Consider the following 25,127-nt stretch of genomic DNA (forward strand, 5'->3'; position numbering starts at 1 on the left):
GCGGTGCTTGAGATGAAGGGCCCAGTTCAGCGGTGCTTGAGATGAAAGGTCCAGTGCAGCGGTGCTTGAGATGAAGGGCCCAGTTCAGCGGTGCTTGATACGGCGGTGCCCAGTTCAGCGGTGCTTGAGATGAAGGGCCCAGTGCAGCGGTGCTTGAGATGAAGGGCCCAGTGCAGCGTTGCTTGAGATGAAGGGCCCAGTTCAGCGGTGCTTGAGACGGCGGTGCCCAGTTCAGCGGTGCTTGATACGGCGGTGCCCAGTTCAGCAGTGCTTGAGACGGCGGTGCCCAGTTCAGCGGTGCTTGAGATGAAGGGCCCAGTGCAGCGGTGCTTGAGATGAAGGGCCCAGTTCAGCGGTGCTTGAGACGGCGGTACCCAGTTCAGCGGTGCTTGAGATGAAGGGCCCAGTGCAGCGGTGCTTGAGATGAAGGGCCCAGTTCAGTGGGGCTTGAGACGGCGGTGCCCAGTGCAGCGGATCTGGCCATGGCGTGGAGGTCATTTGCCACCTGTCCTGTGGCTGGCGGAGCCTTCCTGCCCATCTGTCCTGTGGCTGGCGGGGCACTCCTGGGCTGCAGTGCTGGGCCTGTTGGTGGCCTCCTGCCCACCTAGGATGGGGCTGGCGGGGCCCTCCTGCCCACCTGGGATGGGGCTGGCGGGGCCCTCCTGGCCAGCTGGGCTGATGGTGGTGTTGTCGGGCGTGCTGCCCTTCCCAGCCTTCCCTGATCACCTGTGTCCCTTCCCACCTTGGGCGGTGTGCCAGCTGTCTCCACACTTCCTGCCGGAGCCATTGTAGCGGTTTTAGTCCCTGCTGTTTTCACCCTCTCGCGCCGGCCACTGCCTATCTTTGGATGTTTCTCCGGGGGTGGGCTGCCCGTGCCTTGGCTCCGTACTGAACTTGCTGCCCTGGAGGGTGGGGGACTCCACAGTCCATGGCAGACTGTCATGACAGGGCCCGGTTTTGTCGTGGCTGAGGTGCTAACTATAGTCCTATGACATGGACGGGGTGGGGGAGTTGGTGGAAAGAGGTTGAGTTTGGACAGGAAAAGCATCTTAGGAGCAGTGGGACGGGTAGGTGTAGTGGGTATGGGAGTGGAGGAAGAGGTTGTGGTTGTAGGTGTATGAAGTCTGGTGTCTTTGGGTGCAGGTGCTTGGGCTGGAGGCTGTTGTGAGGTGGATGGCTGTTGGGTGGGTGGCTGTCTGCGTTTGTGTATCTTGTAAGAGGGGGTCACAGACACACTGGGAGAGGACACAGGGGATGTGTAAATGGTAGTGGGGTAGTGGGGGTGGTGACTGCACGTGTGCGGGGGTTCTGGTGTGTGTGCTGGTGATGGACGTAGTGGCTGAAGATGTGCATGCAGGTGTGAGTGGAGACGTGACAGGGAGGGAGGAGGGAGACGAGGAGGAGGGGGACACAGTGGAGGCAGTGGGTGTTGGTATGTCTGTATGTGGATGTTGCTTGTGTGAATGCCTGTGTGATGTGTGGTGCTTATGTCTGCCTGAGCTTCCCTTGGGTGTTGAGGTGTGTGCAGGCTGGTCTGATGGTGTGTCAGGGATACACAGAGGTACAGGTGATAGGGTCTGGGTGGAGGAAGTTGGAGGGGGGAGGCTAGAGACAGGGACAATGGCTGCCATCAGTGCTGAGGCCAGAGTGTTGAACGATCGCTGTAGGGCAGCCTGACCAGAATGAATGCCCTCCAGGTATGCATTACTCTGGTGCACCTCTCTTTCTACACCCTGGATGGCATTCAAAATGGTAGACTGCCCAACAGTGAGCGTCCTCAGGAGGTCAATGACCTCCTCACTGAGGGCAGCAGGGGTGACTGGGGCAGGGCCTGAGGTGCCTGGTGCGAATGAGATGCCCACCTTCCTGGGTGAGCAGGCACGGGGCAAACGCTGAGGGGCTGCTGGGAGGGCGGTGCTGGTGCGGTGGGTGGCGGCTGTACCTGTTGTTGCGGGGGGCACAGATGTTGCCGCCACCACAAGGGAGCTCCCTTCAGAGGATGAGTCCGTGTCGCTGATGTCTGCCCGAGTCCCCGCTGTGGAGCTCCCCTCGCCCTCCGTCCCACTGGTGAATTCGGAGTCCGTTGCATGGCCCTCCATGGTCATGTGGGATGCAGCTCCCTCGTGCTCCGATGCCACTTCTCCTCCGCCTGATGATGCTAATGCACACATGAACAGGAAGACCACAAAAAAGGGGGGGGGGAGAAAATAAAGACATGTTGAGTGCATGCATTGGCGACACCGTTGGCGGACAGGACAGACACAGAAGCCCCCTGCACTACGCCGCGCACTTGGGGTCGACTACTCAATCCGTGGAACATGGCCTGCAAGCCTATGGACGACATCTGCACACATAGATGACACACGGCCTTGATTAGCTGTACTTGGCACCCTACAGAGGTGGGGGGCGGGGGTACAGGGCCATGCCTTACGGAGGGGCCTAGCCTACAGAAATCGCCCTGGCCTAGGGATACCCACAGGCCTCCTCCCCCACCCAGACACCTCCACTGCACGCAAAGTCAACAGAATGAGAGTGTACTCACCCCCTTGTGTCTGCTGTGATGTCCTCACGCGCCCATCCAAATCGGGGTAGGCAACCGCCAGGATCCGGGACATCAGGGGGGTCAAAGTCCAACTGGCACCCCTCCCACGTTGGGAGGCCATCCCCAGCTGAGCCTCCGCCGTCTTCCTGCTCCAGCGTCGGATGTCCTCCCATCTCTTCCGGCAGTGGGTGCCCCGTCTGTGGTGGACCCCCAGGGTCCGGACGTCCTTGGCGATGGCACGCCAAATATCGATCTTCTGGTGGGCGCTGACCTATGTAAAATGTAAAGGGGGGGAAAAAAAGTAATCACCATCTGCATGCTCAATGTGAGTGGCCCCCCATCCCTACCCTTGCCATGTGGCACATGCTCTCATCCGTCGTTTGATGCATGCCTCAATCGCTCCCCTCCCCACCATCATTCATCCACCCCACTCAACCCAGGCATTGCCCACAAAGCATGGTCCCAGTGTACTTACCTGTTGGTCTGGAGGACCGTAGAGTAGCGCATACTGGGGGAGGACCCCATCCACAAGTTTCTCCAATTCCTGAGCAGTGAAGGCAGGGTCCCTTTCCCCAGTCGCATGAGCCATTGTCTCTTCCAGACCGAGGTCACAGCAGCACTTTCAGTGTAGGTCCTCTCCTGTGCTGATAGAAAATGGCGGTCACGCCTGCGGCGGTGCGTACCGCGACCGCCGGCACACATCTTCATTGGCTCCTGAGACCCATAGGGTTCAATGTTAACCAATGGTGCTTAGCGCCGCGGTCTTCGACCGCCTACTGCCACGGTGTGCCACGCCAGCGCATTTACCTCACATCCCATTGTCGTACTTCACAGGTCAGGCAGCCGCCATTTCAGGGGCCCACATGGCTTTCTTTCTACTGCGTCACACATACCTAGGCCTTGCATCAACACTCATACAAGCCATTCAATGCATTGGGAAACGTGTTATGTGCAAGCTGTGGTTACGTACCTGTGGGTTGATTGACTCTGTGCTCGCTGTTGTCCTTCATAGGCACCGTCCGCTGGGACATGCGAGGAGATGGAGGAATCTTCCCGTGTACAGACCGCTGGTGGACCTGTCGACAATGGAGGAAAGACATGTAATACTGACATACAGGCTTGACCGAGCCACTATCCATGAACTGTGTGCCCAGCTGGAGCCAGACCTGATGTCACCAATCCGACAACCCACAGGGATCCCCCCTCTAGTGCAGGTGCTGTCAGTGCTCCATTTCTTTGCAAGTGGGTCATTTCAAACAACAGTGGCCATATCATCAGGGATGTCTCAGCCTATGTTTTCCAAGGTGTTGTCCAGAGTGTTGTCTGCCCTGCTGAAAAACATGCGCAGCTACATCGTTTTTCCTGAGGTGGGGGATTTGCCTACAGTGAAAGGTGACTTCTATGCCCTTGGACATATCCCCAACATCATAGGTGCCATTGATGGGACACATGTGGCTTTGGTACCCCCCAGCAGGAATGAACAGGTGTACAGAAACAGGAAGACTTATCATTTGATGAATGTACAGATGGTGTGTTTGGCAGACCAGTACATCTCCCATGTTAATGCCAAGTTCCCTGGCTCAGTGCATGACGCGTACATCATGCGGAATAGCAGCATCCCTTATGTGATGGGTCAACTCCAGAGGCACTGTGTGTGGCTAATTGGTGACTCTGGCTACCCCAACCTGTCATGGCTACTGACCCCAGTGAGGAATCCCAGGACAAGGGCAGAGGAACGCTACAATGAGGCCCATGGGCGAACTAGGAGGTGATCGAGCGGACCTTCGGCCTCCTGAAGGCCAGGTTCCGGTGCCTCCATATGACAGGTGGTTCACTCTACTACTCACCAAAGAAGATGTGCCAGATCATCCTGGCCTGCTGTATGCTTCACAACCTGGCTTTGCGACGCCAGGTGCCTTTTCTGCAGGAGGATGGTCGAGATGGTGGTATTGTAGCAGCTGTGGAGCCTGTGGAGAGTGAAGACGAGGAAGCCGAAGAGGACGACATAGACAACAGGAAAACAGTAATACAGCAGTATTTTCAGTGACACACAGGTAAGAATCCACACCGGCATATTACATATACTTAACCACTACTACGTCTCTACTGTCTGTCCTTTTCCCCCAGTGTATGGTAACTGAGTTGTGACTTTCCCTTCCGATTTCAGAGATGTGGGCCTCACTGCGTGACATCTGCTTTGTTTCCCCATGGACTACAGCTGTGTGACAGTGGTATGTTGGCATCACAATGTAAATATGCATTTTGGCACAGTAATCTCTAATACATTTGTACTAAATCACAGCCAGACTCCAGAATGTTTTGTGCAATAACTGTGTTTATTTCTGTGCTCTATATTGGTGGGTGGTTGCAAATCGGTGAGGGGTGATGGTGGAGGATTGTCCATGGCAGAGTCCAGACTAGTATTATCACAGGTGAATTGTCCAAATGGCTGTGGGAAGTGGAGCAGGGGCAGTTTAAGGATGGACAGGGTGACAATGTGGGTCAGTGGGATGACAATCAGGGAGGTATCCTTTGCTGGCGGGGGTCTTGGCATCTTACTCTGTCTTCTTCCTGGATCTCAGGGCCCGCTTGAGGGGTGGTTCTCCTTCTGCAGGGGGTGGGGTGCTGGTGGCCTGTTGGTCCTGTGGCGGGGCCTCCTGTCCACTAGCGCCGGCAGAGGTGGTAGGCAGTTCTTGGTCCATGCTAGTGTCAGGGGCCCTTTGTGGTGCCACAGTGTCCCACAATGTGGTGACTACCTGATTCAGAGCCCCTACAATGGTGCTCAGGGCAGAACTGATGGTTCGTAGTTCCTCCCTGAAGCCCAAATACTGTTCCTCCTGCAGGAGCTGGATCTCCTGAAACCTGGCCAGTACCGTCGCCATCGTCTCCTGGGAATGATGGTAGGCTCCCATGATGGAGGAGAGGGCCTCATGGAGAGTGGGTTCCATGGGCCTGTCCCCCCCTGTCGCACAGCAGCCCTCCCAGTTCCTCTGTTTCCCTGGGCCTCTGTCCCCTGGACCGTGTGCCCACTACCACTGCCCCCAGGTCCCTGTTGTTGTTGGGGTGGTGGGTTAACCTGGGTGCCCTGTAGTGGTGGACACACCCTGATTGACGTATCCTGGGGACAGAGGTATGGGCCCGCTGGATGGGTGCTGTGCTGGTGTTCCCAGAGGGAGGAAGGTCTGCTGTGGCCTGTGGCTGTCTGAGGGGAACCGACTGTACTGAGGTCCCCTATGGGCCGGGCTGGTCATCTAGATCCAGGTCGACAGAGGTGCTGTCATCACTGTGGGCCTCTTCTGGGGGTGGAGTGGACATTTGTGGACCCTCCTGCGCAGTGACGTGGCGTTCGGGTCCTGCAGGGGTATACATGGATGGTTATTGCATCTGTGTGTGCCATAGCGTGCAATGGGTGGGTGCCCGTGTACCCCAGTGCTGGCATTCCTGTGTGGGGGCTTTTGTGACGGTGGTTTTGGGGGGATGGGGATGTGCAGTGGGCATGCTTTGGTGATGGGTGTCCATGCTTTGTGGTCGCATGCAGGGCTTGGGGTTAGGATGGGTGGGTTGTGATGGTGATACATTTGCAAGGATTAGGTGTGATGGGGGTGAGGGTGAGGGTGGGGGTATGAGTTAGCATGCTGATGGGGTGGGTGAAGTTGTGAAGCTGTGACTTACCAGAGTCCATTCCTCCAGATACTCCTGCGAGGCCCTCAGGATGCAGGATCGCCAAGACCTGCTCCTCCCATGTTGTAAATTCTGGGGGAGGAGGTGGGGGTCCGCCGCCAGTCCGCTGCACCGCGATGTTGTGCCTGGATACCATTGAACGCACCTTCCCCCGTAGGTCGTTCCACCGCTTCCTGATGTCGTCCCTATTTCTTGGGTGCTGTCCCACTGCATTTACCCTGTCGACTATTCTGATCCATAGTTCCATCTTCCTGGCAATGGTGGTGTGCTGCACCTGTGTCCCAAAGAGCTGTGGCTCTATCCGTACAATTTCCTCCACCATGACCCTGAGTTCATCCTCAGAAAACCTGGGGTGTCTTTGCGGTGCCATGGGGTGGTGTGGGTGATGTGTGGGGTGGATTGTGTGGTGCTAAGTGTGGTGATGTGTATTGGTGTGTTGTGTGAAGTGCGTGGTAATATTGCTGGGTGAAAGTAAAATACGCGTCTGGGTGCTCGGATCTCTATTTCTCTGTGCGTGGTCCCGATTCTGGAGGAGTGGGGGTTTGAGGGTGATGTGGGTGTGTGTTTTATATTTAATTGGGTGTGTGGGAGTGGTGTTTGTATGTGTATCAGGTGTGTGTATTTTGATTTGTCCAATGTGGTTGTATTTTGTAAGTGTGTGTATTTTGAGCGTGGCGGTATGTACCGCCAATAGAATACAGCGGTTGAAAGACCGCCGCGTGGATTCGTGTGTCGTGATAGTGTGGGCGTATTTCTGTTGGCGTGAGGGTGGAGGTTTGGTCATCGCCAGTTTCTCGCTGGCCTTTGGTGTGGCGGACTTTTGTGGATGTCTGTATTTTGGCGGTTTGCCTGTTGTGGGTCAGAATGACCGTGGCGGTTTACCGCGGCCGCGGCGGTATGTTGGCGGTCTTCTGACAGCGGTAAGCTGATTTTACCGCCAAGGTTGGAACGACCACCCATATCTCTATCTGGTCCCAAATGAAACTGCACAAGATGTTTAAGGGCAGACCCATGTTAACCCATGACAGAGCGACAGGCCTTGCAACAGTGTAAAATGAATTTAGCAGTGTTTCACTGTTCGACCATGTAAAACACACCAGTACATTTCCACCTTTAAAATACACTGCCCACTGACCATGGGGCTACCTAGGGCTTACCTTAGGGGTACCTTACATGTATAAAATGGGATGGCTTGGGCCTGGCAAGTGGGTACACTTGCCAGGCGAATTGGCAGGTTAAACTGCACACACAGACACTGCAGTGGCGGGTCTGAGCCATGTCTACAGGGCTACTTATGTGGGCAGCACAACCAGTGCTGCAGGCCACTAGTAGCGTTTTATTTACAGGCCCTGGGTACCTCTAATGTACTTCACTAGGGACTCACTAGTAAATCAAATATGCCAATCATGGAAAAGCCAATTGCACATACAATTTACTCAGGGAACACTTGCACTTTAGCACTGGTCAGCAGAGCCCATTGAACCTTTGCCGCACAAGTGTAATGGTGTCTGCATTGGCACTAGACAGGTTAGCACAAAGTGAGCCAGTGAACGGAGAGACCAAAAATAAGTCATATCTTAGTAGACATGGCACATTCTAGCTCTCACACTGTCACTCATCATAGGGCAGCATGCCATCTTGCTGCGTTGTATTGCCTGACATCTTAGTAACTGTGTCCTTGATATTTAGTTTGGGTTAAATACTCAGAAGGTCCCAGAACCTCAAAAGTTAACTGCAACAATTCTTACTTTTTCAGACCCTGTTATCCCTGATTGCCTTTGGACCACCTGAGACAGTTTCTCAGTTTGTCCTACTCAATCGAAATATTTGAAAAGGAGAAGGAATCACATGGGAATTATATTGCTTGATTCTGATAGGACTCATGGATTAAACTGAAGCTGCTCAGTGTTTACACAGGAGCAAACACCACATTACTCTAGGTGATGGTCTTCTATGCTCCAGACACCCAGTGTGTCAAAAACACCTGCATACACCTTATCCAGCATAAGAATTCCAGAAATTGCATGAATCTAAACCACCACTAAAACACAATTACTGTTATTTGACATGAACAAAAAGTATCTAATTAGAATCTGACTCATTTTGGTGTTCATGATATCAATAAACTACAGAGAGTGGGAAACAAAAAATGAATAGTGATGTGTTTAACAGATTTGGGCACTTTAGAGCCAGCAGGTCTGAATATAAGAGAAGGCTTGCCATCTCAACTAGGTCACTTACTGCAGAATAGGATATGACTATTTTCCCTGCATATTTAATCAGTTGCCTTTAACATTATATACTTTTCTCTCAGGTGGTGGACATGCCTGAACTAAAGGAATGCAAAACAAGGAGATGCCTTTTATGCTTTTTGTCTATGTGATAACCTCATTTCAATAAATACATTTATTTGCGACAAGGAATGGTTCTGAACTTACGAATAAGGGCAATGAGTAACAACTACTGTCAGCTCTTGCTGTGGTTTCTCCTGTATGTTTTGCTTCTGACCACCTGTTTTTAATCCTGTGCTGAACTTCGTTTTTTATGGCTTTAGGACTTTGGGCACTTTACCTCTGCTGACCAGTGCTAAAGTGCAAGTGGTCTCTCTCTAAATTACGTTGGCAATTGGTTTCTCCATTATTAGCCTATTTTATTTACTAGTACGTTTCTAGTAAGGTGACGTAGAGGTGCCCAGGGCCTGTAAATCAAATGCTAGTAGTGGGCCTGCAGCACTGATTGTCCCACCCACATGAATAGCCCTGTAAACAGGCCGAAACCTTCCCTTTTACTAAATGTATGTTACCCTAAGGTAGGCCCAAGGCAGCCCCATGGGCAGGGTGCAGTGTATTTAAAAGGTAGGACATGTACTGGTGTGTTTTACTTATCCTGATAGTGAAATACTGCAGATTTTGTTTTTCATTATTGCAAGTCCTATTTCTTACATAGGGTAACATGGGAATTGCCTTGAAATATCTTTTAAGGGTAATTTCCCATTGGGAGCAGATGGAGATGTAAAGTTTGGGGTCTCAGAACTCACAATTTAAAATTACATCTTTTTGTAAAGTTGGTAGATTCTAATTTTGAAATTGGCACTTTTGTAAAGTGGGTATTTTCTTGCTTAACCATTCTGTGCCTCTGCCTGCTTGTGTATTCCACGTCTGGGTCAGACTGACAGTTCGGCTGTTTGTGAATTCACTCTAGACAGTCACATAAAGGGAGCTGAGGTGTGTCCTGCATATTAAGGTGGGTATTCCTGGGATAGAGTGGTGGGAGGAGCCGACACCTGCACCTGAATAGGGATGTGCCTGCCCTCACACAATACAGTCTACAAACCCCAGAGTGTGTATGGGGCCAGGACAGGGAGAGGCATGGTATTGTGCACTACAAAGACTTTCCTCCGAAGTTTGCCTACTTCAAAGGCAGAAGCATAGGACTACTGACCCCACAACTTCAGAACACTTCTGGAGTGAGGAAATTCTGCTCGGAGGAAGAGCTGGATGCTGTAGGAGGAAATGCTGCTCTGCCTGTTGATTTGCTTTGCTGACCTGCTGGTTGCCGCTTCTGTCCTAGGAGTGAAAAGACTGGATGTGGCTTTCAAAATCCTGCTTTCCAAGGTTTTCTGAGGGCTTGAATTGAGCTTTACCCTTGTTGTGAAGTCTCAGGGACATCAAAGATTTCATCTGCAGTGCCTGGGCTCTTCTGCTGAGAGTTCTGACTTGCCATGTGGTGCCAAATTCAGTCCTTGGCCAATTGGACGTGGAAGCTGGTGCCCAGAAGTAAAATTCATGCACCAAGGCTGTTGCAGCAGAAAAATGAATGCAGTGCCTGCACTGTGACTGGAAAAATTGATGCAGTACCTGTCTCGTGGCTGTAAAATTGGTGCATCACCTGCTTCACCGCGGATCCATGATTACCTTGCATCTGGATTTTCCACACATTATCCCTGGGCATCATTTTCTTCACCAACACTGCACCACAGTAAGGCATCGATGCATCGCCTGCCGGGCAGGAAAAGAATACATTCATCGCCCATCTGCAAAGAAAAAATTGACGCATTACATATCTGGCAGGAAAAGAATACACACATCACCCTTCCAGCAGTGAAATAATTTATGCATTGCTTGCTTTTCTGACGTATTACCTCCTTTGTGGCCCACATCATCTTTGTTTTTGATGCTGCCAAGGTACTGTGTGTTATAAGGATACAACCACTGATGTTTCAGGATTGATGGCCTCATTACAAGCCTGGTGGCCCTAGGACCGCCAGCCTTGCTTTGGAAGTTATACCCCTGCACTCCAAGTGGTCTCACCGCCAAATTAGGACCTTGGTAGGTGGACCAGCCTAAAGACCACTGTCTCCACCAGGAACATTGTTCCCGATGTGGTGAGGACGGTCAGGGTTGTACTCAGTCAGGGTGGCACTGATCGTAGCACTTTTCCAGCCAGACTGACCAGCAGGAACGCTTATTACAATGTTCCCACCGGTCAGCCTGGCAGGTACATTTTAATACTCTCATGGGGGATGTCACTGCCATGCCTATTTGGCAGTCTTGCGGTGGGTTCGGCAGACTCATACTGAGGCCCTAAGACTCTTTTAAACATTTAAAAAGTGATAACTTTATCTATGTACGTAGGATTTTTGTCATTTTGGTCTTGTTTTACTCAGATAAATATGTGCTATTTTTATAAACTGTTGTTGAGTACTTTTGTGGTGTTTTCACTGTGTTGCTTTATGTGTGTGTGGGTGTGTGTGTATACAAATGCTTTACACGTTGCCTCAGAGATAAGCTGCTTGTGGCAAGCTACCAAGGGGGTGAGTAGGGGTTCTCTTAGGTGTGTGACTCCCTTACCCTGACTGGAGTGAGGGTCCATACTTGGGCAGGGTGTAAACCAACTGCCAACTTGAGGCCCCATCTCCAACATGATTCAAATTAATCACGATCATCAAATGGATTTGAACAATGAAACAAGGGCAACAGGGATTGTTGGATGTCAACATACTGTGGAGGATTGACTAAGAACTTTAGGATGCAGTAATGATTGCCCACTGGGACCTAATTTGTGGATAACTCATGGATGCTCATAGTATTAAGATTTTTGGTGGTTTGGTATCCTATAAAATAAACCATTGAACATCACCAGAGATCGTACCTGTACCAATTCAGTATCACTTCTTTCACTCATAATTCAATACTTATGGTTGAGACTGACACATCATTACAATGATGTGTTAATGTTAGGAAAGATGATTGGACCAATACAAATGGGGTCAAGAGAAAACATTTTCAATGCTGTGAACTGATGGTCCTATTTCTATTTTTTTGTTCATTCACAAGGAAAGGCAGTGTGAATAATACAGTCTTTGCTCGATTATAACTGATTTGCAAAAAGTATATGTATCGAGATTGTATTCATTATAGGGAACTTTAATATGCCGTTGAGGAATACATAAACGTTTGTCATACATGGCAACATTTTAGAATAGGAATGTATTGATTGATTGATTGATTGAAACAAATTTATGGAAATGGATTTTCGTTATTGACTACTATTGAAGCACAAGCAATTTTAGGCGGGAGAAAGCAAAAATAAAGCCTTTTATTGCTTAAAAAAACAGGCATCACCAACATAAATCAAGTACATTGGCACGTGTGGTTTGTGCTGTGTGATGAAGCCTCTGTGAGAAAGACACCAGCTCTGAAAGATGGTCATGGTAAGTCTATGGAGTTTGTACATATATCTTCAATCCAAAACCAGGAAGTGTGTCTCAACTGCATTGGGAAGGGACTCAATTGCAGGTTTTCCTGGATGCATATCCTAATAATAAATCATTTGCATGTAATGTGGCTACAATATTGAGCCATATCTGAATTGCTGCCTTGCTATTTCTTCAAAGAAAGTGCCATGCAGAGGCACAAGACCTGTTTGGACCCAGAAAGGGTCTTGATCACATGGTTGCAATTATATAATCTTAAGGGATAACCCTGTATTTCTAGAATTCTGGGTATTTACTATATCAAGAAGAATGGTTCACTTGGAAGAAGCTAAACAAGCCTTTGACTCCCAGGTCAATTTCATCCATTATCCAATAATGATCTTTATTGTATGACTTAATACAATTGCATATAAACATTCAATGCAGTCATATGAACAAACCTCAACATCATGAAGACGGTGCTCCAGTGACGGCATAGTAAATTGTGGAAACAGTTGAGAATAAGTCTGCAATAAGTGATAGCAAACAAGAATAAAGTCAAAGAAGCAGGTAGAAAAATCTTCACTAAGTATAGTCCAAAACAGACTCAGATTTAGAGTACACTACACAGCAGATGTCAATAAATGCGGGTGTAGATGCTTTAACGTTGACATGTTTACCCTTTTAATGATCTAATTCCCCACGGGATGATAAATGCTTTGGGTCAAAGACATCTGTCAACCACCTCCTCATCTCATCACAATGCAACTTGTAATCACTTGTCAGCAGAATCACCAATATATGTAAAAGGCCATTCCTTCACCTGTAAGACTACACACCTTACTGAGAACTGTGTGCAAACCACTACAAAAAAGCCAAATCAGTTGAAACTTGGTTGCACTAGAACTAAGGGCCTGATCTATACTTTTTTAGCGCTGCATTTGCGTCAGTTTTTGATGCAAAAGCGGTGCAAACTTAAAAAATTAAATTATATTTTGTACGTTTTCGCCACTTTTGTGTCAAGAAAATAACACAAATGCGGCGCTAAAAAGGTATAAATCAGGCCCTAAAAGTCTTTTTTAATCAGTTTTGTTTGTCAGCACCATAGAAATAGGGGTTCCCAGTTAATCCCTGTGAACTGATCAAATCCATAGATAAAAAGGCATCATTGTACATCACAGAAATATAAACTTCTCCATGTGATTACAAAAATTCTTGCTTTACAAAATGTCATGAAATCAGCACAGTAGAAAAAAAGCAATTTTTATAATCACTGAAATGTAAACTTAAATACAAGTCTCTATCACTACATTTAAAGTATGAGAAGAGGATCCTAGAACATTGTATAGCAATCACAAACGGTGATACTAGTTACCGTCCAGGTAAATATTTTAAAGAAGGAAGCATAAATAATAATGGCATTAGTTGTAATACAGAAATAAGTTGAACCAGTATGTTTAATTTGCAGCTGATAATATCTTCAAGATAGTTTCTAAAATAAGCCATTATTATGGTTGTCCAATTTGACTTTGGTTTTCTTTATACGTGTTGACGAGGTACCATGATACTACATTGTGATCAAGTGAAACACCCAAGCATCTCCTCCATGGTGTTGCTGTTCAATGCAAGTTTGTAAGTATTGGATCTATGGTACCAGTCCTGAAGTACCAACACTAGTGACACCTTAGCGACAGGCAGTGGTTGCCTGATGACTGCGCACAACATGGACTGGGATGGATACAAGATATTGCATGAAGATCACCTGTGGGTAGTTGAGCCCAGAGTCTGGCCAGAGGACAGGCCCTGTGCCCAATCCATTCCAGCATAAGATCACCTTTTGGAGTTTGGATGCATCATCTGGCCAGAGATAATGCAAGGCAGGGGATGTTGTCTGCCATGGGGGTTGAGCACAAGTCACCCATGGGGGTTGTCCAAAGGCTGTATGCAATGGGGCGGATGGCCACAGGCCCCAAAGACCTGAAGGCCATGTGTAGTATGGGTTTTGGCCACCTGTAGGAGTTTGGCACGGAGCACCCAGAGGGACTGGGGCACATGATCTGGCCTGGCTCTGAGTCTAACCTCCTTAACTGTGCATGGCCAAAGTTCATGTAGAATGGGGGCAGCCTGGGGGTATTGCACTCTGTGCTGGGCCTGAAGAGTATGTGCTACAAAGAGGTTTGTTTCTGGTAGAGTGGTGGTTACTATTGGTGAATCATTTTTGGGGTAGTATAGGACACAATGTAACTCAGTGAAACCAAAAACGTTGTGCAAAATGAGTATTTGTACATATGTGTAGTAGCTCCTTTGTGCCTAATATTTTTTTAACAAATGTTCACAGTAGAAATAGGATCTGCAATGTTGTAAATAAGGTGGTTTTAGCAAGAGCCTTTGTACTTCTAGTATGCTGTGCACACATGGTGTTAAAACTAGATATACTCCTGTAACATTTTGTGTGAGATCCTGTTCCTTCTGCTGTCAGGTGAACTCCATCTCTTCGGTAGGTATCAGGCATGCTGAATCGGATGTTAATTTGGTAGATGGAGCTCATGCCATAGTCTCAGAGGTATGCAGGAATTACTTTATTGACATGTTTCTAGAAGATCTCAAATTTTGGACAATATTGATTGGACCAATGCTACTTTTGACATATGTTGGAATGGACAAGGGCTGTAGGGGGGAAGAGATTCAATTGATATTGTCTAAGATCCTGCTCCCTTCTGCTGTGAAATACACTGCATCTCTTCTGTACATACCAGACAAGTTGAATCTAATGTTATTGTAGTAGATGGAATTCATGCCATAGTCACAGAGAAATGTGAAAATTACCTCATTTACATGTGTCTAGGAATTCTCAATTTTTGGACAACATTGATTGGGCCACTGATACTTTTTCCTTTGAGATATGCTGGAATAGACAAGTGCTGTGTAGAAGAAGGGGTTTTCTCTCAATGTAGATGTAGATTCATTATTCACTATTCCCACTTGAACATGTGCAAAATCAGGGAGCATGTTTGACTTTGGAGAACTGAGGTCTATTATTCCCACTGAGCTGTAGGCAAGAGCAGGCAATGTGCCAGACTTTACAGTGTTCACAATTACTATCCCCACTCTAACTTAATTGAAAACATTTTTCCCCTTAGTAGGGTTACATATATCATAATAGATATCATCATCTTTAATACAACAGTTAAATACATGAAGACCTAACCATACTAAAAATATAAAAAATAAAAATGATATACAATATAAATGCATATAGATAAATACAATGTAATAATAGAACCTTATTTAACACAATAAAATACACAATAAATAAACATAAAATAGGTACATATTCAGTCCTATTATCTAAAAATTGCAAATCCCATAAAAAACCTAAAAATATATTGTAAATAAAAAAATACCATTAAAAAAGGAATGAAACTAAAAATCAATAATAAAAATAAAATATTTTTCATAAATGTTATTATTAACCATGTGTTAATAAATTAACAATTAATTAAAATACCTAAAGTAAATCACATAAAATATTGCAAAATACATACTTACATTGCTAAAAAAATCAATTCACTTTAAATAACTTTTAATCCTGTTTCCCAACAAACCTAACAAGCCACTAGTAAAATATAAATTATTAATCAAACTAAATAAAACAATACATTAAAAATCACAAGCATACCTAATTAAGATAGGAAGTATTACATTAAATAATTTACATAATTAATAAGAAATTAAATAGCTCATTAACATAAAAAAATACAAAAAAAAAACTCCCCAGCCTATTCCTCTACAACCTCTTATTAAAGTATAAATTGGTAATTAATATAAATAGAGAATGTACATTACAAATAAAAAAAGCATACTTAAGTAATTATAATATCAATTGTTCAATTAACTAATTTGCATAATAAATTACTAATTACAAATTTAAATAATGGATAAACTAATTTGAAAATAGAAAACAATGATGTAACATTTAAATAACTTTGCACTCTATGTTCCTACAAACGTAACAACTCACTACTACATTATAGATTAGTAAACAAATTAATTACACATTAAATATCACAAACTACATTGCAAGAAATTAAACCAATTGTACTAATAATATTAACATCTGAAATGAATATACCAAGATATATATTAAATTAAATAAGAAACAATATCTTACTCAACAATGGTAAAGTAAACAATATCTTATACAGGGGCTCATCTTGAGTTTGGTAGACAAGAAAGCTTGTCCGCCAAACTCCCGTCAGGGTGGCAACCATCACACTGGACCTATCAGGTGTTTCCAGCTAGGCTGATGGGAAACCTCAGTTCCCGCCCATCAGCTTAGCGGGAAACAGGTGGCAGCATTGTCCCAGGCCCGAAATCGAGCCAGATGCAATGCTGCCGCTACAGTTGCACCAGCACCATTGCAATGTTCATTGTCTACACAGAAGACAGTGAACATTGCGATAGTGCTGAGCAGGGGGAACCCTGCATTGCCCATGGCAAGTGCAATGGCACTGCAGGGGCCCCCTGTGGCCCCCTGCACCTATGCCTCACCAGCCTTTTCATGGGGGTAAAACCACCATGAAAAGGCTGGTGGAGAACGAGGTCATAATAAGCAGGCCGCCCCGGCTGATTATGATCTCCTCTACTGCTAGGCCATCGGGATCAAGGATCCCGGAAGTGCTGACAGTCTGACCGCCATAGCCTTAATGTGACAGTTGCACCAACATGGTAGCGGTGGGCCTGACCGCCACCGTGAGGCCCACAGTAATGTTTTATATTTTTACCATCTAAATTCCATTCCACAATATTTTATAGTGATAATGTATTTTTTCAAAATATTTAGGTGAAAGAGTATTTTTAATCCATATGTGTGTAAATCAATACACTTTAAATAACCCTTGGAAGCTGAGTTTGACTGGTGAGAATGTGTATGAGTTTAACCCTCTCACTGATTCCCTTAAACTGCACTATCATTGGATTTTGCTGTGTCACATGTTCCTCTCTGAAATTCATTTCTAGCTATTGCTTCTATCAAAGGAAAGAAAAGATGTAAACATTTCTTGTGTGAAGTGAGAATGATTGGTGTTTCTTCTTATATATATTGTTCAATTCAAAGTATTTTTAAAGTATCCCTTTCTGTATTTAGAATAATATTGCACATATTTTACATTGAAAGTGTGTTTTACTGAAAGTGTATTCAGTTCAACATTTCATTTATAATGAAATACTGTGCATTCTGTAAAAAGGAAATTTTGTAATGTATTTTGAATTGTACCTCAGCATGAGACATTTGATTTGAAGCGTGGTATTTCTTAAATTTGATTTTTATAAGTAATTAATTGACTTTTTTTTAGAAGTTTTCATAATTAGTGCACTATTTCTTTGACTTTGGAGGGAAGCAGCCTATGGAATCTTCAATTAAGTAACAACTCACTTGTCATAGTAAGCATGGCTGATGTTAGTGATGGTGCTGCGTGGTGCAACTATTTTGTTGTTCACTTCCCTGAGTGAAGAACATTTCTATGGATGCCCTCATTATAACCCTCCAACAGTGCTTACTATTGATCTGTAGTCCTTTTCTCACATGTATTTATTACTTATACTTAATGTAGGGTATCAGAACACTTTGTATCACACACATATATATGTATTATACAGAAACAATGATACAGACAAGTGTGAGTAACAATGTTCAGGAAATGTTACATGAAGAGGGCTGCAACATGTAGGAGGCAACTGATATCTTGCCTGGTTGAAATTATCAGCTAAGATTGCTTTGTCTAGAGAAGCAAAAACTGAAGACAAATGGGTAATGATGGCTGGATTTTTAAACACTAATTTGAATTTAATGGTAATACCACTCAAAGAAATCATTATTAGCAACTTTAGAAGATTGTAAAAAAACTATAATGTTGTAAACCTACGTCTTGCATTCTCCTGTAGCTACTTGATTCTGGTTCGTAGCTCACTGTGTTATATTAGAAGGATTGTAACAATGCCAAACTAATATTTCAATCTCAAGACTGTACAGCATCAAACAGTACATTCTTGAAATACACTATAATTCACAGTTGTCCGTCATTCAACTTCAAAATTCTAAATCTGGAGACATTTTTACACTCCTCTAATTTATGCAGAAAAGCCAAATCTAACTGAAACCACCTGCAACTGATTCAGAACCACCTTAACATATACTCTGAAACCTAGGTTAGTGTTAGGCCTTCCAAAGTAGTAAAAATCACCTTCAGAAAGTAGATCAAAAACACAAGTTCACTACTCTCATCCACTCCAAGTACCTTTTGGCCATACTTTTCACATCTCATAGAGTTAAAACGAAAGTTTAGCCTACTTGAGTCTAAGTGGAACATATTGCTACTGATCACTAAATACATGCAAGGTGAAACCTCAAAGTAGGCCTGAAAACTACTGAAAACTGTTGTTTCCCACAGCCCTCATGTAACACATATCACAACTGATCCAAAAAAGTCGCCCTTACTGTAAACTACTGTATAAGCTGTAGCAGAGTAGAGTTTGGATTTAGTAATATATGGTATCTTTGGGGCAAATTGTTTTTCTTCTTATAAAGGTGAATGATAATTAGATATAATTATATTATTTTTTATATAGTTGCAAAATATTCTTCTATATTGTGTCATCCTTTTTGCTGCAAGTGCATCAGTTCTTGAAGGTACTATGTCGACAGAGCTTCAGAAAAAGAGGGCAAAATGTTAAGTGCATCTACAAAAGAGAAATATTTGGCTAAGTGTCTACATTCAAAGAGAAATCTTGGTAAGAGATGTCAAGCATTTATAAAACACTTTGTAGATAAAGAAAAACCGAGGAATGAAGCTAATAGTCTAAAATATCTGAGAGCCAAATCTGAAACAATTCAAGACAAATCAAAGGGTGTGTAAATGAGGGCAAGACTGTACAAAGGATCGTGAAAATGTTTTTCAGATTAGAGAAATAATGAATATTGTGAAATCATTGAAGATGAAAATTTGTAGCCATAGAAAGAAGCTGTTTGTGAAGAATCCTATAGAAAAGTACATTCTTCTTAAAAGAAACTGTTGATTTTAATTCTGGATTTAATGAAACATTTAGACTTGTGAGGAAATTAAAAACATGCAGACAAATGATGGGCCCTGAAGAGGGACGCTGGACACAGACTTCCAGCACCAAAGGCTGACGAAATGATCAGAGCCATAGTTTAGTTTTTACTATTGACAGAGATGCACATGGATATGAAGTAAAAAAAGATATACTAGTTCCCCAAAAAACATGTCCCAAAAAGAAAGGGGATATAATTATGGATGAGGTTTTGGAAAGACAGTCTCCAACACTTCTTTATGAGTGGCAGTGCAAGAATGTTTGTAACATACAACAATGGTTAATTGCTGAACTGAGAATTTCTTTAAGCAAATACAGTAGAGAAACCTTTAACCAGAACTTCGACTTCAACAAATTCTTGATCCATGAGGAATTAGGATTTTGTTTTTATTTACAGCTATGTTATTTGGCTTGTTTGTCAAAATGTTATGTGACAGGACTTCCCATCAAATAAAGCTTTGTTCAATTGAATATTGCATTATTGCACAGGCAGTTGCTTAGGTAACAAGACCTAGAAAGAAATTTCAGTGAGATATTTTGCACCGGAAAAAGAGAATGTAGAAAATATAGTACAGGTAGCCAAAGAAGCTATCACTTCTGTAAATATATTAGATGGTTTTAGCAAGGATATTGCTGAACTCACAGCTACTACTGGAGAAATAAGTAAGATATGTATCTGTTACCCCCTACAACAAAGCATAGACCAAAAAACCTCAATGTTTAATACAAAGGTGGTCATTCTAACCCTGGCGGTAAAAACCGCCAGGGCGAATGACCGCGGTAGCAGAAACGGAAAGTCGGCGGTGTACCGCCGACTTTCCGCTGCCCTTGAGAATCCTCCATGGCGGCGTAGCGCGCTCCGCCGCCATGGGGATTCTGACACGCCCTACCGCCATCCTGTGAGACCCGCCAGGAACAGGATGGCGGTAGGGGGTGCCGCGGGGCCCCTGGGGGCCCCTGCAGTGCCCATGCCAATGGCATGGGCACTGCAGGGGCCCCAGTAAGAGGGCCCCACTATGTATTTCAGTGTCTGCTATGCAGACACTGAAATACGCGACGGGTGCCACTGCACCCGTCGCACCTTCCCACTCCGCGGCTCCATTCGGAGCCGGCGTCCTCGTGGGAAGGCTGTTTCCCACTGGGCTGGCGGGCGGCCTTTTGGCAGTCGCCCGCCAGCCCAGTGGGAAACCCAGAATGACCGCTGCGGTCTTTCGACCGCGGTACGGTCTTCTGGCGGTTCCCGCTTGGCGGGCGGCTCCCGCCGCCCGCCAACATTAGAATCAGGCCCAAAGTCACAGTAATTTAATCTATTTTTTTAATTAGTAGCTGAGGGTCATTTTGGGTTATGTGAAAACCAAGTCATTTTTTGTGCATTATTAAAGTGTATGATAATAAAATACCTGTCAGAGACACAAATAATGCTTTAGAAGCCTCTCAGATTCCCGTGGAACTCCAGCAGTTGTTTGTGCATTAGAGTATTATCTTCTAAACTGTACTTTCTTTTCAAGCTATTGTTTTCCTGTAGCCAAAAAGTGCTAAATTGCCTCTATGTGAATTTTTGATATGCCCATCAGGATAGTAATTTATCTATCTCTAAGCTAAAAGCAGAATAATGAACTTTTGGATTGGACTGACAAACTTAAGAACCACTAGAGTTTTTAGTGAAGGGTGTCTGAACAAAAGGTTTTTAAAAAATTGGCAAGAATTAGTTAGTTGAGATAAAGTAAAAATGAAGTGCTTGAAAGTAGAAAACTATTAGCTCTTTCACTAATGGAAATTGTGCCTGACAATTTCTTTATCATCGGTTGACCAAAATTGTTTCAAAATCAGAAATATTGTAACATGTAATAAACACCACCAAATTTCCCATTCCTCAAATTATGTCATAAAATTTGTATAGATATTTTAACAGAGACTTACATTTTTTTCCTAACCAGCTGTATGTGAAACTGAGTTTTCTAATTCATCAAGTTTTTTAACCACTTTAGGCCTGATTTAGGGTTTGGCGGACGGGTTACTTCATAACAACGGTGGCGGATATGCCTTCTGCCAAAATCTAAATCCTATTCTATCACATGAATGGGTGAAACTGACAGTTAGACTTTGTTGATTCCTCCCAGCCAGTCACACAATAGAGGGAATGGGTGTGACTCAATGGGCCAACTATTGCCAGGATGGGGGATGGAGTTGAGCTGATGTCACAACTGTGCCCAGAGAGGGCCTGGCTGGTTGGTAAGTCACATCTGTTCTATTGTGTATGGGCAATGTCTGGTGCTACAACCATGAAGTGAGTGACTCATTTTTGCAAATATGTCCCATGCCTTAACAGGAAACTCTGCATATCCGAACTGTCCCTGGTTGTTGACACCACTAAGGAATCCAACTATGTCAGGGGAAGTACACTTTAATGAAGCCCATGAAAGAACAAGGCTGTTTGTGGAATGGGATTTTGGGTTCCTGAAGGCCATATTCGGCTGTCTTGACCAGACTGGTGGAGCCCTCCTCTACTCACCTGTAAAAGTAGGAGGGGGAGCGTGTAGTGTCACCGTGAGAGAATCCTGAAATGCCAAGTAAGGATGACAGTGGTGAAGAAGAAGGAGCTGCCTTGAGGGAAGATCTCATCAACAGCTACTTTTCCTGAGTGTAAGTATGTCATTTTAAGCCATGACTGTAACTGTAAAATGTTCTGTAGGTCTGAGAATGTGTAGAGTTGAGTGTTATGGCAACAACTAGGGAGCTGATACTCTGCAATATTCAGCTAAACTGTGCTTGATGAGTTCACCTTTGTTATATCACCACATTGATTATGCTGCTTTGTTTGTGACAGTTTCCATGCAATGTTATTCCATTTCCAGATGCTTGCTATGTGATGTGTGTAATAGGTATGTTTTCAAGTCTATACTCCTTGTTGTATCTTTGTGCCCGTACCTTCACCATGACATCCTCTTGTGGCATTTCAGAGTTGTGGCATTGGCATATATCTGTTGTGGTTCTGACATAGGAAGTAGACATGGTTTGTCCCAGGTAATGTAGGTCACAGATTTGGGGTGTATGAGACCAGTGTCAAGGCAGCTTGAACAGTGTTAGGGTGGAAGATCTGAAGTGCACATTGTACTTGTTTAGTGTGCTGTGTTTGACCAATTGCATCACGAGGGCATGAAATCTGTAATCATCAATTGCAAGCAAGGCATTTACCCTTCACATTGCAGGCCACAGTTCCTGTGTCACTACACTGACATATGTTTGTAACATACCACCAGGTGAATGGTCATTGGATAATGATGGGCCAGTGGTCAGGGAATGTTGTACATCCCTCTGTAGCTTGGGTTATGTGATGGTGGATTACTCTGGTTTTCAGTTTGCCTTTTCTACAGGACAATGTCTGGCAAGGCCCTTCCCACCATTGTCTGGGGGCTGCACTTTGGCATGTGTACCTTGACTCAATCTGAGTCAGCAATTTTTGGCTATCACAGTCTAGACATTTCAACAGCCTGTGTGCTGTACAGTGGAATAAAATGTTTGGTGTGACTAGATATGTGTAGCAATGTGTTTGTGTGTGCTGGTAGTAATGCTTAGCAGGACACTGTACCTGTAACATCAATCATTGCACGAGTAGCTTGTATCTTCCTCATTTGCTTCACATCGCTACATAGCAAAATGTGGAACAGAAGCAAGCAGACAATTACTTTGTGATAGGTGAATTTATGGGAAATTTGTGCAGAATATAAATTGGCGCATGATGAAACAGAAAAGTGAAGGGGTCAGTCATGGTGGTTGAAATCATTTGAGTAGATTCCACACCATTGGAATTCCAAAGTACTCCTCCCATTGGAAATGGACGGTTGTTTAAGAACAGACAATAGAGTGAATATGTGGCACACAAAGAAGGTCATTTTAGAAGAGGTCGATTTCTAGCAGTGGTGGGTGTCTTGCCATCCGCACCTCCGAGGTTCTTAGCTGGTTGTCCTTGCTTGCGTGGGGGGGTCTGCTGCTAGAGAGGCAGAGGTGTCTAGTCCAGGTTCTTCCCCTGACAGGGCCTCACTTTCAGTGGCTGGCACCAATGAAGGGCCTGGTGTTGATGTGCTAAAGGATGGGGTACAGTGTTATTGTCGATCCCTGCTCGGTGTGGTGTTAGTGCCCCTCAGAACCCCTGTTAGGGAGATCATGTTGATATTGTGAGCCTCCCACTGTTCATGCATTTCCCAATGTAAGTCCTCCTGCAGCTGCTTCATTTCCCGGAGTTTAAAAAGTACCTGGGCCATCAAGCCTTGGGACTCTTGATAGACTTCAAAGGCGTGGCTGATGGGGTCCTGGCCAGGAGCACCCCTAGTAGCCTTACCCTGTTGGCTCTCATCATCCAACAGGCCTGTTCCCTTGCCACTGGGGGCTCCAAATGGACTGGGGGTGCCAAGTGGTTGACATTGTGCTAGGGTCACAGGATGGGGGGGTGCATGCTTGCCCATGATGCAGAAGCAACTGGGCTGGAAGATGTTGATGTGCCACAGTGACGCTCACTGTTCATGTCGGACCAGGTTGCGCAGATGGGCCAGAACCTTCCTCCACATCAAGATGTCCAGGACTGTCTTCATCACTGAGGGCTTCACCCAGAGGGATAGAGGCACTCTCCTCAGTGGCCTCTGTGTAGCCAGTGGCAGCGTGACCTGTTTATGTGAAAGATACAATGTTACTGGTTGTATTATGACATCTACCTCCAAAACTTTACAGTGTCATTCTGCAAATACCTTGAACATATTTGATTTGCAGGTAATCCTATTGTAAGAGGTACACATGGTATTGGTTGTATTGACATCAGATTTGTGGAGCATGCCAGATCTCCTTGCCTGAAACAGCTGCTGAGACAAGCAAAACATTGTCCCTTGAAAGGATGGCCTGAGAATGTCATTTTGTCACCAGTTCAGGCTAAATAGTGGATAAACAAGCTAGGTTTGTTGGACATTTTGATGCCTAGTCGAATGTGATGCAGGCAGACACAAGAGTTTGTTGTATAGGTGACAGGAGTCATCATATAGTTGCTGCAGTGCTAGTGTGTCTGCTGCAATACCATTCTGGTGATGCATCTTGAGGTCTTTGGGAACATTGTTTTTCAGAGTAGGTAAGGTACCCTTCCTTTAATCAATAGTTACATTTTGAGTCAGGTCAAGATGGAGCTAGGTAGCCAGACATATCTCGGAGTTGGGCATGATCTATATCCTGTATCCTGGTCACTCTCAGATGAGTAAACCTTAAATCTGACTTAGCAGGCAAGGGTATTTGATCAAGTGACCACAGATGTGGTGTTTTGAGTTGGGAAAACGGTGCCTCCTGAGTGTTACAGTAATGTCACTGTCTCTACTGCACACACTTGACACTTTTCATCCTCCCAGGTGTGTAGAGTTCAATTAGGAGTTCTCTAATAGATGGATTTAGGCAAGTGAAATAGGTTTTGTTGTTGGAGTTAGGTAAACGGGGCCAACTGGGATTTGCATTCTGGTCACTCCCTCTACTTCCCACCATGTTCCATATGGTATCTTCCAATTGGAATTTCACAGACATGGCTTTTTGGGCATATGGGCATATGGGCATATGGACCCTGGGCCCATTTCTAGAGTGAGAGACACAGAGCTTCCTATCCTTAGCAGTCAGGTAACTCCCTGTACTACACATACTTTACAAATGGTATCCTCACATCTGAGTAAACATATATTGTGGTTTGTGTTGTGATTTGTCAAACTGGACACTTTCATCGAATGTATCCTATTCTGATGTTTGGACCCAGAGAAACAGTGCCTCCTATGAGTTGCAGTCAGGTTATTCTATCTACTTCACATACTTGACTAATGTCATCCCCCAGGTGAGTAAACATCATTTGTGAGTTGTGAGTTGACAAACTGAAGTATTATGCCATGTGACCATTGTGCTGGTAGTTGGAGTCACAGAAACAGGGTCTGCTGGGAGTTGCAGTCGGGTCACACACTTGACCAATATTCTACCCCCAGGTGAGTACACTTCAATTGGGAGTTCACAGACAGGAGTATTTGGAAAAGAGGACACTGTACTGGTATTTGGAGTTTTTTAAGCAGTGTCTCCTGGGGGTTGCAG

Source organism: Pleurodeles waltl, chromosome 2_1, assembly GCF_031143425.1.
Source record: "Pleurodeles waltl isolate 20211129_DDA chromosome 2_1, aPleWal1.hap1.20221129, whole genome shotgun sequence".
Classification (NCBI taxonomy): Eukaryota; Metazoa; Chordata; class Amphibia; order Caudata; family Salamandridae; genus Pleurodeles; species Pleurodeles waltl.